The 11,705-nt window shown below is 38.3% G+C and overlaps 1 long non-coding RNA gene across 1 annotated transcript; it reads left to right on the forward strand.

Annotated features, from left to right (window-relative positions):
* Positions 1-2,891: 2,891 nt before the first annotated feature.
* LOC124170256 lies at positions 2,892-3,469 on the forward strand. The gene is made up of 3 exons (XR_006867391.1): positions 2,892-2,981; positions 3,189-3,319; positions 3,431-3,469. It is a non-coding gene; the product is annotated as an uncharacterized LOC124170256 (long non-coding RNA).
* Positions 3,470-11,705: the final 8,236 nt, after the last annotated feature.

Genomic DNA, 11,705 nt, shown 5'->3' on the forward strand with positions numbered 1-11,705 from the left:
GTCTGGCAGATCAGCAGTTGCACTCAAATGAATACATTGAAAAATGGCTTCATTCATGCCTAACCTCAAAAGATGAACACATAAACTATTCCAGTATTCAATCTCTGCCACAATGATGGGGAAAAACTGCAGCTAGCAATGGACAACATCCTTCCTTTTACACCACACCCATAAGATATTCTAATAGCTACATTTGTATCATAGGGTGGGCAGATCCTTAGTAATAAACCACAATTATAAGTTATTGATCACATCAACCATTAAAATACAAAATAAATACACATCATGAACTAAATATTTAACTCTACAGTTACGTGAAACAGTTTATCACCACAGTTACTTGCGTAAGCTCAAATGTATTCCAAAAAGATCAGCAAAAAACATTAATAATTTCTTATGCACTTAGAAAATATTTCTGTCAACACACTCCAAACTCATTGCACATAATTGATCCACAGATTAAAACAGCAACCCATTCCAAATATCACGCAATTAGTACAAAAAAATGTTATCAAAACAAATAAAAAGAGGTTTCAAGAGAATAGACATCAAAATAGATTGTAAGAATTAAGCTACTCTGAGCATGAATTCATAACCCTTCTTTACGTCGATAGCCCAAAAAAAATTAAGAATGCAATAACCTTCCCCGGCATGCATATCATAAAAAGAATTATCACAGGTTTTCCCTGGGTATAGATTCATTAAAGGTTACATGGGAATTCCACTGGGTCAGGTTCTCCAACTCTATCTTACAATCAGCCAAAGTTTTGATGTACAAGTTGTCCATCTTCATCAGAGCACCTGGACAACTCGTCGAAATAGAAATGTCGGCCATGATGGAGTAGGAGAATCTGAGAATTCTTGAGCATGCCATATTCTTTGCAAAGATTTTGAAGACTGTTATGAAGGATAAGCATCTGAGTACCTCAAAATGTATTTCCTAACACAGGAAACCTATGAACATATTTATGCTAAGGTCATATTTAAACTTGCTAACCATAAAATTTGTAGAAAACTTACAAGTTTTATAATGTATTTTTTTAGAAACAAAATAGTTTATCCAAAAGATTGTGTAAAAAACGGTTTTTAGAGGCACAAATGCGAATAATTTTAATAAAGCCACCAACAGAAATGGTTTTAGCCAAATATGCTGTGATTTAAAAAATCAAAGTTGATGCAAATATGAAAATTATATTCCAATATTGGAAAATAGTATATAAAAACTAACTTAACAAATACAGAAAAGATACACCACATCAAATTTCCTAATTTTCTTTCTAATTTTACATTTTTGATGACAATGTTTTCTGTGTTAATTTTTCCGGACTTTCACTATTTTAAATTATACATAACCATAGCCTCGTGAGATCGTAGTTAAAGGTAAGGAAGATGCTCCGACCAAAAGAAAGATATTATGTTTACGTTCACATGTGACTTTATATGACAACGCATTGACAAACCAATTTATGGGTCTCTGACACTTCAATCTTTAGCAGCAAATCGTCATGGATTTTTTTGTTCCCTTTAACATGCTCCGATTACCTAATCAAATGCTTAAAAATGTAGCGTGGTATAGCGCAGTGTGTAGATTGCCTTTTTGAGTTGATAAATGGTGAGTTTGAATGCCATTCTTTCCTGGATATCGTAGTTAAGCACACACTTAATTTCACAAGAAGACAAAATGTCTTCAATCGTCGCCATTGTAACACCAACAGCAACATATATAGGACCTTGCCAACGATTGACGGATACGGAAAAACCATTTACGGGAAATTGGACTTGTTACACTTTTCCGTAAAACGTTTCGCAAAATATATCATTCTTGCTTCCTACTTTTGTCTACATAAACCAAAGAGTTTCACCTTAAACTCTGCAATACTTATACTACACCAGTCTTCAAATAAGAAATTACGATAAGTACTCACCCTGATGCAACTTTTTCTAAGAACTGCGTCTGATTCTAAACAAATCTTCTTGTAAACACTGAATTCCGTAAGTTTCTTCAAACACGGTGGACACATGGTAGTGGGCAGGCCATCTCCCACAGCAATCTGAGATATTAATAAACAAGTTGAACATCAGTTCAGTTCAACAGTTTGGAATTAAATCATAAAATGAAGTAAGCACCATTGTCAAAAAATCGAACACATTTAATGTGCCACTTACACGTAAACCGACTAAATCATGTAAGGCATTATTCACAGTTATTTTGTTAGATTTGATGTGCTACTTACTTGTAAACCAACTAAATCATATAGGGCATCCTTTGCAGTTATTTTGCATGCTACATTCGAAGTGAATATGCTGTAATAACAATCATGATTTTTCCTACAAAGTCTGCAAAGGTCACTTTCTAGATTGTTAACTGAAGATTCCGTGAAAATCCCGCTGGTGTCTTGTCACATGTATTCAACCTCAGTATAGAACCGATGATTTCTAGTTGCTATTTTATCCGCCAATAGCACAGCTATAGTGCAGGCCAAACACTCGTGTTTGAAGAGTATTTTCTTTCCATTTCAAAAAATAAAGGACCATTTCATTTAAAATTCATCAAATTTTCGATACATTGTAGTGTAAAAATATTTGGTTAAAAGTTATTCACTCAACTGGCCGAAAACGAAATTAAAGCCCAACTTCGGCGTCCACAAGGTCAGATTAAATCTCCAGTCTTTAAATATGAGAAAGAGTTCAAAATTCTTTAATGTAGAACTTAAAAAAAAAAAAAATATTTTTTTTTCAAATGATGCAATAAACAAGCACAATATATCACTAACTGTTGGAAATATTTCATTTTTCGATTTTTGGCCTGTTGTATACGTAATCCTCTAGCGGTGCAATACGCAAACGAAGTCCAGGTTTGTAAGGTAATTGTTGCTTACCTGGTCAGTTAAGTTTTAGGGCGTCAATGAGCATGGAGTTCGTGTGTGGTATTTGCTGTCTATCTGTTGAAATGCGATTTATTTTTGACGTCCTATGTAAATGTGAGTTTTTCATGCACTTTTCCTTTATTATTATCAAGTTTTTGCGTTGGCATAAGTCATAGAAATGAACGTAATGTATTAGAAATTTGTAAATAACTGAGTGCTGTGTGGATGGTTTGTTTGGGGAGTGAACTGGTTATACAGATAGAATGAGTTATTGCGTTGAAAATATGTGTATTACCACTGGGAATTTATCTGAGTCTTCAGAAAGGCATTCTGAGGGTACTCCGTGCAGACGTTGCATGAAGAAAAATGATTATTGTTACAACATATTCTTTTCAATTGATGGAAGCCATATAACTGGAAAGGATGCCTTAGGCGATTTTGTTGACTTACAAGTAAGTGAGGGTTTTATTGATGTCCTTAGTTATTGTTTTATTCCGTGGTATGGGTATGTTTCCATAGCAAGTCTGAAATCTCTTGCGCACATGTTTTCATTCCTTTCGTAGGTTGCTGTTGGAGATGGCCTGCCTGCCACTATATGCCCACTGTGCTTGAAAAAGCTCATCGAAGTCAATGATTTCAGAAATATTTGTCATGAATCGGACGCAGAACTGACCAAATTTTCGTGTAGAAATAACCTCAGGGTGAGTGCATCTTATTTAATTTCATTGGAAGCCTCGTGTAACTTTCAAATAATGTGAAATCATTTACGTAACCAGATATTAACTTGTTCGTGTTAACCTACCGTGTAGCCCGGACTTAATCGTCTAAAGTTCATATAGACTGGAATGACATTTCTGATAAATGTTTGTACTTGTGGTTTCAACAGATTATAGTAATAACTTGAAAATGTAATTAATTGTGTAAACGATTACGAAGTATACGACGGGCAATGTATTTGTTTGCACGGTACATCAACACGTACGCGTTAATGTCTAAAAGTATGAACGCGAGAATGAACGCCAAAATACACCGTGTAACCACACAACTTGTGCGAATGCATGCACAGAAAATAGAACTTGTTCTTATTTGGTTTATCCATTCGTGCATGTACCATTCTGGTTCACAAAAATTATTCACGAAAACGTACATTATCTCATACCTGTTAATGCATCGTGTAAACAGGCCTTAATGCTTAGTGTCTGCATCAATGTATTACATGAAAAATTAACTGAAAAGCACTTCTTATTAGAGACCAAAACTTAATGTAGCACTAAATTTGTTAGTTAACAATATTGAATGTTATGAAAGGACCTCGCCAATGATCGACGGAGCAGTGAAAAAAGTCCAATTTCCCGCATAGTGTTTCCGAATCCTGACGAGGCATCAATAAACTCGCAGTTGGTGCCTCAATGGCGACGACCGAAGTCGCTATTTTGGTAGAACCAAGTGTTTACAATTCAATCAGTCATGAAAGTGAATAATTTGAATTTACCAATGACCAACTCATAACACATATCAATGAACGTGAAGAATTTTGATGAACATGTTCTTAAATGTATTTCCTTTGCTTCTTACCTCCTCTTTGCTTTTACAACAGAATAATTCAGCTACAAAAAATATCACATTAGGCATTTCAACATATCGATTTAAATATTTAAAACAAGTTGAGAAAAGTAATTTGACACACCTGGCTATTTACTGCACCTGTTTGTTCCTATGTTACAATATTATATACGAATGCACTTTTTATATTTGCTTTGTAACCTTTTTCGTTTGATTTGATAACTCTTTTATTTTCTAACATTATATATGTCAGATGGTTACCAAAAAAATTAAGTGCTCGCGTATAAAAGTGTTTATTCAAATAATTTTTTGTTTAATAACGTTTTATGTACATAATATTGGTGCTGTCAAAAATGAAAGTGTGGTTTACATTTATTGCTGGGGGAAAATGGGCTCATTCCTATAGGTATGTTATTTCTAAGAGATATTTTTGCTGTGAAATACTATTTTTTATGTATTTAGATGTTTTTCCTATGCAAGAGTCCTCATAATTCTCGCAGGGCATATTAAATTCTGTAGTGCTTTTAAAATCAGTATATGTCGTTGCTTTACTGTTCTTGCTTAAAGGTCTGTTTACTCCATGCATTTACCTGTACTAGTTATTATCTAAATATATATACCCATGAATGTAAACAAAAATGCGCTGTGTAACGACACAACTTGTGTGGATGCATGAATAGAAAATAGATCCTGTTCTGATATGGTCAACGCATATGTACACATTCCATTCTGGTCTGCTAAAGTCGTTCATACATTCACTCAATAACTTGTATATGTTTATGTGTGGTTTAAACAGGTGTTAAAAATATGAGGTGATGAATTTGATTCTCACGATATATTTTTTTGTCTTCTTTTATGGAAACGCTTAGTATTTGTACATATAAGTTTTTTTTTAGAGTTGGACTCATGGATTAGAGAATGGGATGTGTTTTATTTTATTGATCCATTTTGTTAAATTAATTTCGAGTACATGGAAAATTGTTTGTTTTTAAATGTGTTACACTCAAAGCTTAGGTTATTTCCAGAATCATATTTGCGCCCATTTTTTGAGGTTTATTTACTGATGAAATGTGGTTTTTTTATAGATCAGTTTTGTTTATTTAATTTGGAGTACATGAAAAAATAATTGCAATGAACTACTTGAACGGGAAAGTCTTTTTACGAGGATATTTTGTGATATTTAGCAATTTTATTTTAATGACCATGTTCGTGGGCTGTTCTAAGTATTAGTGGAGAATGACTTCGTTGAAGGAACAATTAGTGATAGTTCATGTAGCAATCAGTGAGTCCAAGAGATACTTCATGGCTTCCACTTGGTCACATTTCATCTATGGTCTTTAAATATGAAAAACAGTAAAACATTTCATTAATGTGGAATGACTTAAGTTCATGTTAAATATCCTTGTTTAACATAATGCAATGCACCTCCATAATATATCACTCATCGTTGGAAATACCTCATTTTTCGATGATAACCCTGTTGTGTACGTAAACTTCTAGTGGTGCAATATGCCAATGAAGTCTGGTACCTAAACTAAACTTTGCTAGCCTGGTGAGTTATGAGCTAGGGCGTCAATAAGCACGGAGTTTGTGTAAATAATTTGCTGTCTTTTCTGTTGAAATTAGTTTTATTTTTGAGGTCATATGTTAATGTGAACTTTATATGTAGGTTTCCTTAATTATTCTCAAGTTTTTGCATTGGTGTACGTCAAAGAAATGAACATAATGTATTAGAAATTTGTTAATCACTGAGTGCTTTGAAATTTGTTACTAAAGTGAACTGGTTTATAGGTTGAATGAGTTATTGCAGTGAAAAACACAAGTATTACCATTGGGAATTTCTCCTGGTCTTTACAAAGGAATCGCTTGCTCTCCTAAAATTAAAAAGCTAATTTTTTTTTCAAGTTTAGATAATGAAGTTTAAGATATTAGCGTATGCAAAATAATTTTTTGTATATAAAGCGTATATGCGATATAAATAATTCATGATTCTCAATATTCCTTTTGCCAGAGAGCTTCTAAGTTCCCAACAATTACCAAATTCTTTCATGCTACAAAAATGCCCTGTTATATCAGCGAGTGAGCATAATCACTCCATTACAATAACAAAACAGTAACGACGATAACGAACATCTACAATGATACTGATTCACAACTTAAAGGGTGTGTCAAAAACAGTTGTTAATAGTTTCAAAGTTTTTATGGTGCTTGTATTGCGCAATCGTTGACTCTGTCTTTGTGAAGACGCATCCTGGGAACATTCTGATGGTAGATTAATTCATGGCCACTTATTTCTTCTCCAGTAATGAAGATTTCTATGAGTTGAGAAGCCACGAAATTGAAATGTAACATAAATTAAATCAATAATCTCATTCGCTAGTAATCTAAAGCTTTGTTTGTGTCTCATTTAACTACTGTCATTTACTCATTGCTTTTAATGTGTACTTTAATGGTGATAGTACTTGTTGATGATGTTTGATGGTACATTACTTTTAATGGTGCAATATTGGAATATGTGATTTTAACGTTTAGGAGAAATCAATACAACGGATCATATTTTACGCTGATTTACTTAGCAATCCTAAGGTCTGAAAGAGAGACATACCATGTTTCAACCGTTTGTTAGGTTCAAGTGTTATTAAATTTGAACGTTTGCACTTTTGAGGCTAAGGTCACCAGAAAATTAAGTGAGAACAATAAGCTTATACTGTGGAAATCGCCATGGATGAGGAGGATGATTAAGTAATAAGTGCTACTTGTCAAGATGGTGCTGCATCTTCCAGTTTGCATACATTCTTTAAATCTGTCAATTATTCAGGATAAATATTTCACATTACTGATGTTGGAATTAAGATAGTAAAAAATAAATTGTATTAAGAGATGCATATGTTTTAATAAAACTGAGACAAATAGTCTACTGGCACCACATAAACCTATTGTTTACTGGCCTCTGATGTCACGCTCAGCCAACCCGGCGTTACTTGCACGAGATTCTGAATCGAGGTGACCAAGGTGACCAATCGAAGTGGTGAGACATGCAGCTGAAGAGTTTCCCAAATGGGTTACATTGTTGCTGAGGTAAGGGTGCCTTCATGAAAATACTTGAAAAATACATCAAACAGCTTTTGAGACACCGAATAAGGTCAATGTGTAACTTTGTTAGTTTATGTAGGGTAATGATATGTGGACAGCGCTATACCTCAGAACAACTTTTAAAGCGTTTTGTCTATCATTGTAATTGTCCTGATATTCCCGTGAAAGATTCTGTGACATTTGACCCCTACGTATTCATCGGAGGTGAAAAACTAACATGAGGGATATGTTTATTGCTCCGCTGTCTCGGCCATCCTTGAAAAACTTCTTGAGTGATATGTGACTTACTTCAAATTGAAGTAAGTAGTTTTCTTGTTTATTTCTATAATGCAATTAGAATTATGGTAATTGTCGAGGTGTAATTGTTAGACAGAACTAGAGGTATTGTCAGTGTGGGGCCCTAAACTTAAAGGAATTTTTTCTCGTACTTCAGCCCTAATCAAGCCATACTTCGACTATCAATTGACTTTCATGACTCGGCATCGTTGTTCAATGATCGAAATTTTGACTGAGGGAAATTTGAAGAAATGATTACTTTGGACATCTTATTATTATGGAAAAATTCCCTCGTGATTTGTAGGTTGCGCAATCGGTTGGCTTCCCGAGAATCATCTGTTCTGTCTGTCTGGACAAGCTGAGGTAAAACAGTATCTATGAGGACTACTGTGTTTTCAGAATCCCCAGTGTCTTCAGTAACGCTCTGTAATGGCCCGAAATTCGGGGGCCATTTGCAAATTATTTCGCGAAGGACAGGGCTGTTTGCGAGGCAGAGGACGATGCACAAACAGCCCTTTTTTTTCATAAAATGGGAGATCCGGGAGGAGGAGAAGGATAGGCAATGACCGAAATACTGGCAAATAAGAATAAACGCCATTAATGGAACGCTCACGGGTTCTAACTTTTGGAAGGGGGGGGGTTTAGTTTAAAAGATATGTTTTCGCGGAATACCCCCCCATCTGGGCTTTTTTGAACGTCTCTACGTCATTCGAGAGACACTATATAAAGGTAAACCGGGAGATACCTGAGGTCTTCTACTTCGAGTCTTCGACTAGTAATGGGTGAAGTTTTAATCGCGAAGGGCGTGATCGTGCACGTCGTGATTACCTTAAACTCTTGTCTCGCGCCTGCTTGGCTCGTCAATACCCGCTTCCCGGGCTCTTTTGCTTTCGTTTTCGCTCTCTGCATACCTTGCTTTTAGGCCCTCTCTTGTGGGTCATTTTCGCCATCATCTTCATTACTTGCGAAATTTAGACTTCATAATCCCTTCCCCCTCCGGGAACTTGGGAAATTCCTCGCGCACTATCCATCGCTAGGCCAGTATTTGCCAGTCCATCGCTCGTAGCTCTCCTTCTCCTGCCTCCAGCCTCCCAGGGTGGTTCGTGCCGTGCCGAAACAAAAGGTAGAGTTCCTTTTTCTTTTATTAAAATGCTATCCATGTGCTATCATTGATACCCGACGCCAAGGACAAGAGCCCACGTTAAAATAGTTCGGATTCGAGTCCCGGCTTATCCGGGGCCGGGTCGCGACAATGGTGGCTTGCGGAGGGATTTTCTTCTTGAAACGCTCATAAGGGGTGGGATAATTCTGTTTGTGGGGAAGAATCAAGTTAATTTACTATTTTATTTGCCTCCGACTTGCTTGCCAGTGATTAACTTTTTGCCTTTTGCTCGGTCAATAAATTTTCAAATAACTACCGCTACCGTGGGTTTCTTCTTTTAAAAGAAAGGGATCGCGAATAACAAGACATTTCGTGGGAGTGTCTCACAGTTTTTCTTTTAAACCGGTGTTAAGTTTTACTCCGTAATTTTTTTTTATCACGGGGAAAGTAACGTAACTTTCGCAGAATTTATCTGTGTGTGGTTTTTACTTCTTCAATCCCCCTTTTCTCTAGTATATTTGCGGGAATATTCTGCGTGAGCTTACGCTTTGTAACGTTCCCACCTTAAGGACCTCTCCCACGAGGGAAGTAGGCCCACGAGCAGCCTAGGTACTGTAAGACCCCAATTTTCGGACCCATTACAGATGTCGGGATCGTGATATGTGTGTGGATTGTGTTTTAATGACTCTATCTTTTTGTAAAGCTTAGAAGTGTTTCCCCTTTTTTCCCATTTCCTCTTTTTCCGATCGCGTGCTGGCCGTGTAAGTGTTACATATGCTAGATTTCTTTTGTTTTGATAGTTCCGTGTTGAATATTTTTTCTTATGTTAGTGGTTTCATTGATTTCTTAACGGTATACTAGCCGGAATAGAATTTTATATGTCAGTTCAGTTATTTAAAGTACTTTAAACTCAACCGAAAATGCCGGAAACAACCGCGGCTGCCCCCCCAAACGTAACGGGTTTATTGTACGCGTTAGACACCTACGAGGGTGAGGGTAATATAGAAGATTTTCTGTTATGAATTGAAACCGCGGCCACTTTGGGCCAATGGGAGGACGCGCATAGAGAAATGGTATTGAAACTCCGCGTAAAAGGGAAAGCGCGGCAATTCGCGAATACTTTTGCACTTGAGGGAGGTTTAGATTGGGCTAAATGGAGACGGGCGATGACGGACAGCTTTTCCGAGCGCGAAACACCAGCAATTAAATTACGCCGGTTACTTGATTGCAAGCAAGGGCCGCGCGAATCAGTTCGAGATTTTGCGGAAAGGGTTCAGGCTCTCGGCGAATCCCCTCAGGACGCCGCGACCGATCCACAAGAACGTAAGTGGAAGGATTAAGCGAGGGACGAAATGGTTTTGATACAATTTTTGCAAGGGTTACGGGAAGGAATTAGACGTTTTGTCATGATTCGGGAGCCCGCGACTCTCGTGGAGGCGGTACGATTAGCCAAGATGGAGGAGACGAACGATGAACAAAATAGGCTTGGACTATGTTTAGTCACCGGCCATGCTCCTTCCGAGCAAGCCCCGGAAAATCCGTGGAGACAAACATTGGCGCCTTCAGCGCAACCTCCGATGTGTTTTTCGTGCGGACAGTTGGGACACATTTCACGTGATTGTGGACGAAAAGCAGTGCGTTGTTTTCGCTGTAATACTAATGGACATACGGTTCGAGATTGCCGAGAAACTCTTGCCCCGCGGCGAACACCCCCCACCCACGAAACCCACATACCACCCCAGCGACGAGGGACCGGACAAAATTGGGAAACCAGGAACACCTCTCCACCACCCCTCCCGCGCGAAAGACGACCTCAACCCCCTCCGGCCAGGGATGCGATGAACCGACGTCGAGGCCAGGCGCCAGGTGGACCTCAACCTTCCCCAAACGGCAGTCCCTCCGGGCATTTTCCCCACCGCGCGGAGAGGAATTCCCAATGGTGAAAGCTAAGCGGGGGAAAATAACACAAAACTGTGGGTCACCAATGGGAGTGGGTTACGCAGTTACGGTTCGGATTAATGAGACTCGTAAAACTCTTCTTGTGGACACGGGCGCCACATTATCCATCATTACCGAAGCAATTGCCCACCCCTACCGACCCCTTATGCCTCCTACGACACAACTTTGTGGCGTAACTGGACATCCTCTCGCCCTCCTGGGCTCCGTCACTCTTCCGGTGCGTATAGTTAACGCAATTTTTGTGCATGATTTTCAAGTCGTAGGACCGGACTTTAAGTTATCCACAGACGGTATAATTGGACTCGATCTCCTTAAAAACATTGGGGCGAGCCTGGACTTAAAAACCGAGACATTGCAAGTGGGTAGCCAGGTCCTCCGCCTGAAATCAGTGAGATTTAATGCAGGGACCGGTGTGTGCACGCGAGTGAAGGGTAAACGAAAGACAAAGCCTAGGAGGAGAAGACGCAGAAAGGTGACGATGAAGGAAGAGACAAAGGAATCGCCGGAGGCTTCACCTCCGACGGAAGAGACAAGACGTGTCGAACCGCGTAAAGACATTAGTGGACTAGTAAAAGTGAAAGAAAGACTTACTCTCTCACCGCGGAGCGAAACTCTTGTCGAAGGTAGTGTGTTCGGACTCGAAGGGCATGCGCCCGGAGAAATGTTGATGGAACCCGCGCAAATTTTCAATCACGGAATTATGGTGGGAAGAGGGATCGTAATGTGTGATGAAAACCAGCGAATCCCAGTAAAATTAATTAACGTTTCTCGGGAAAAAATTGAACTCTCCGCTAATACCATCGTAGGAGCGATCACGCCCAATTTCGTTATAAAGCCTCAGTCAC

This window comes from Ischnura elegans, chromosome 13 (genome assembly GCF_921293095.1).
Source record: "Ischnura elegans chromosome 13, ioIscEleg1.1, whole genome shotgun sequence".
Taxonomy (NCBI): Eukaryota; Metazoa; Arthropoda; class Insecta; order Odonata; family Coenagrionidae; genus Ischnura; species Ischnura elegans.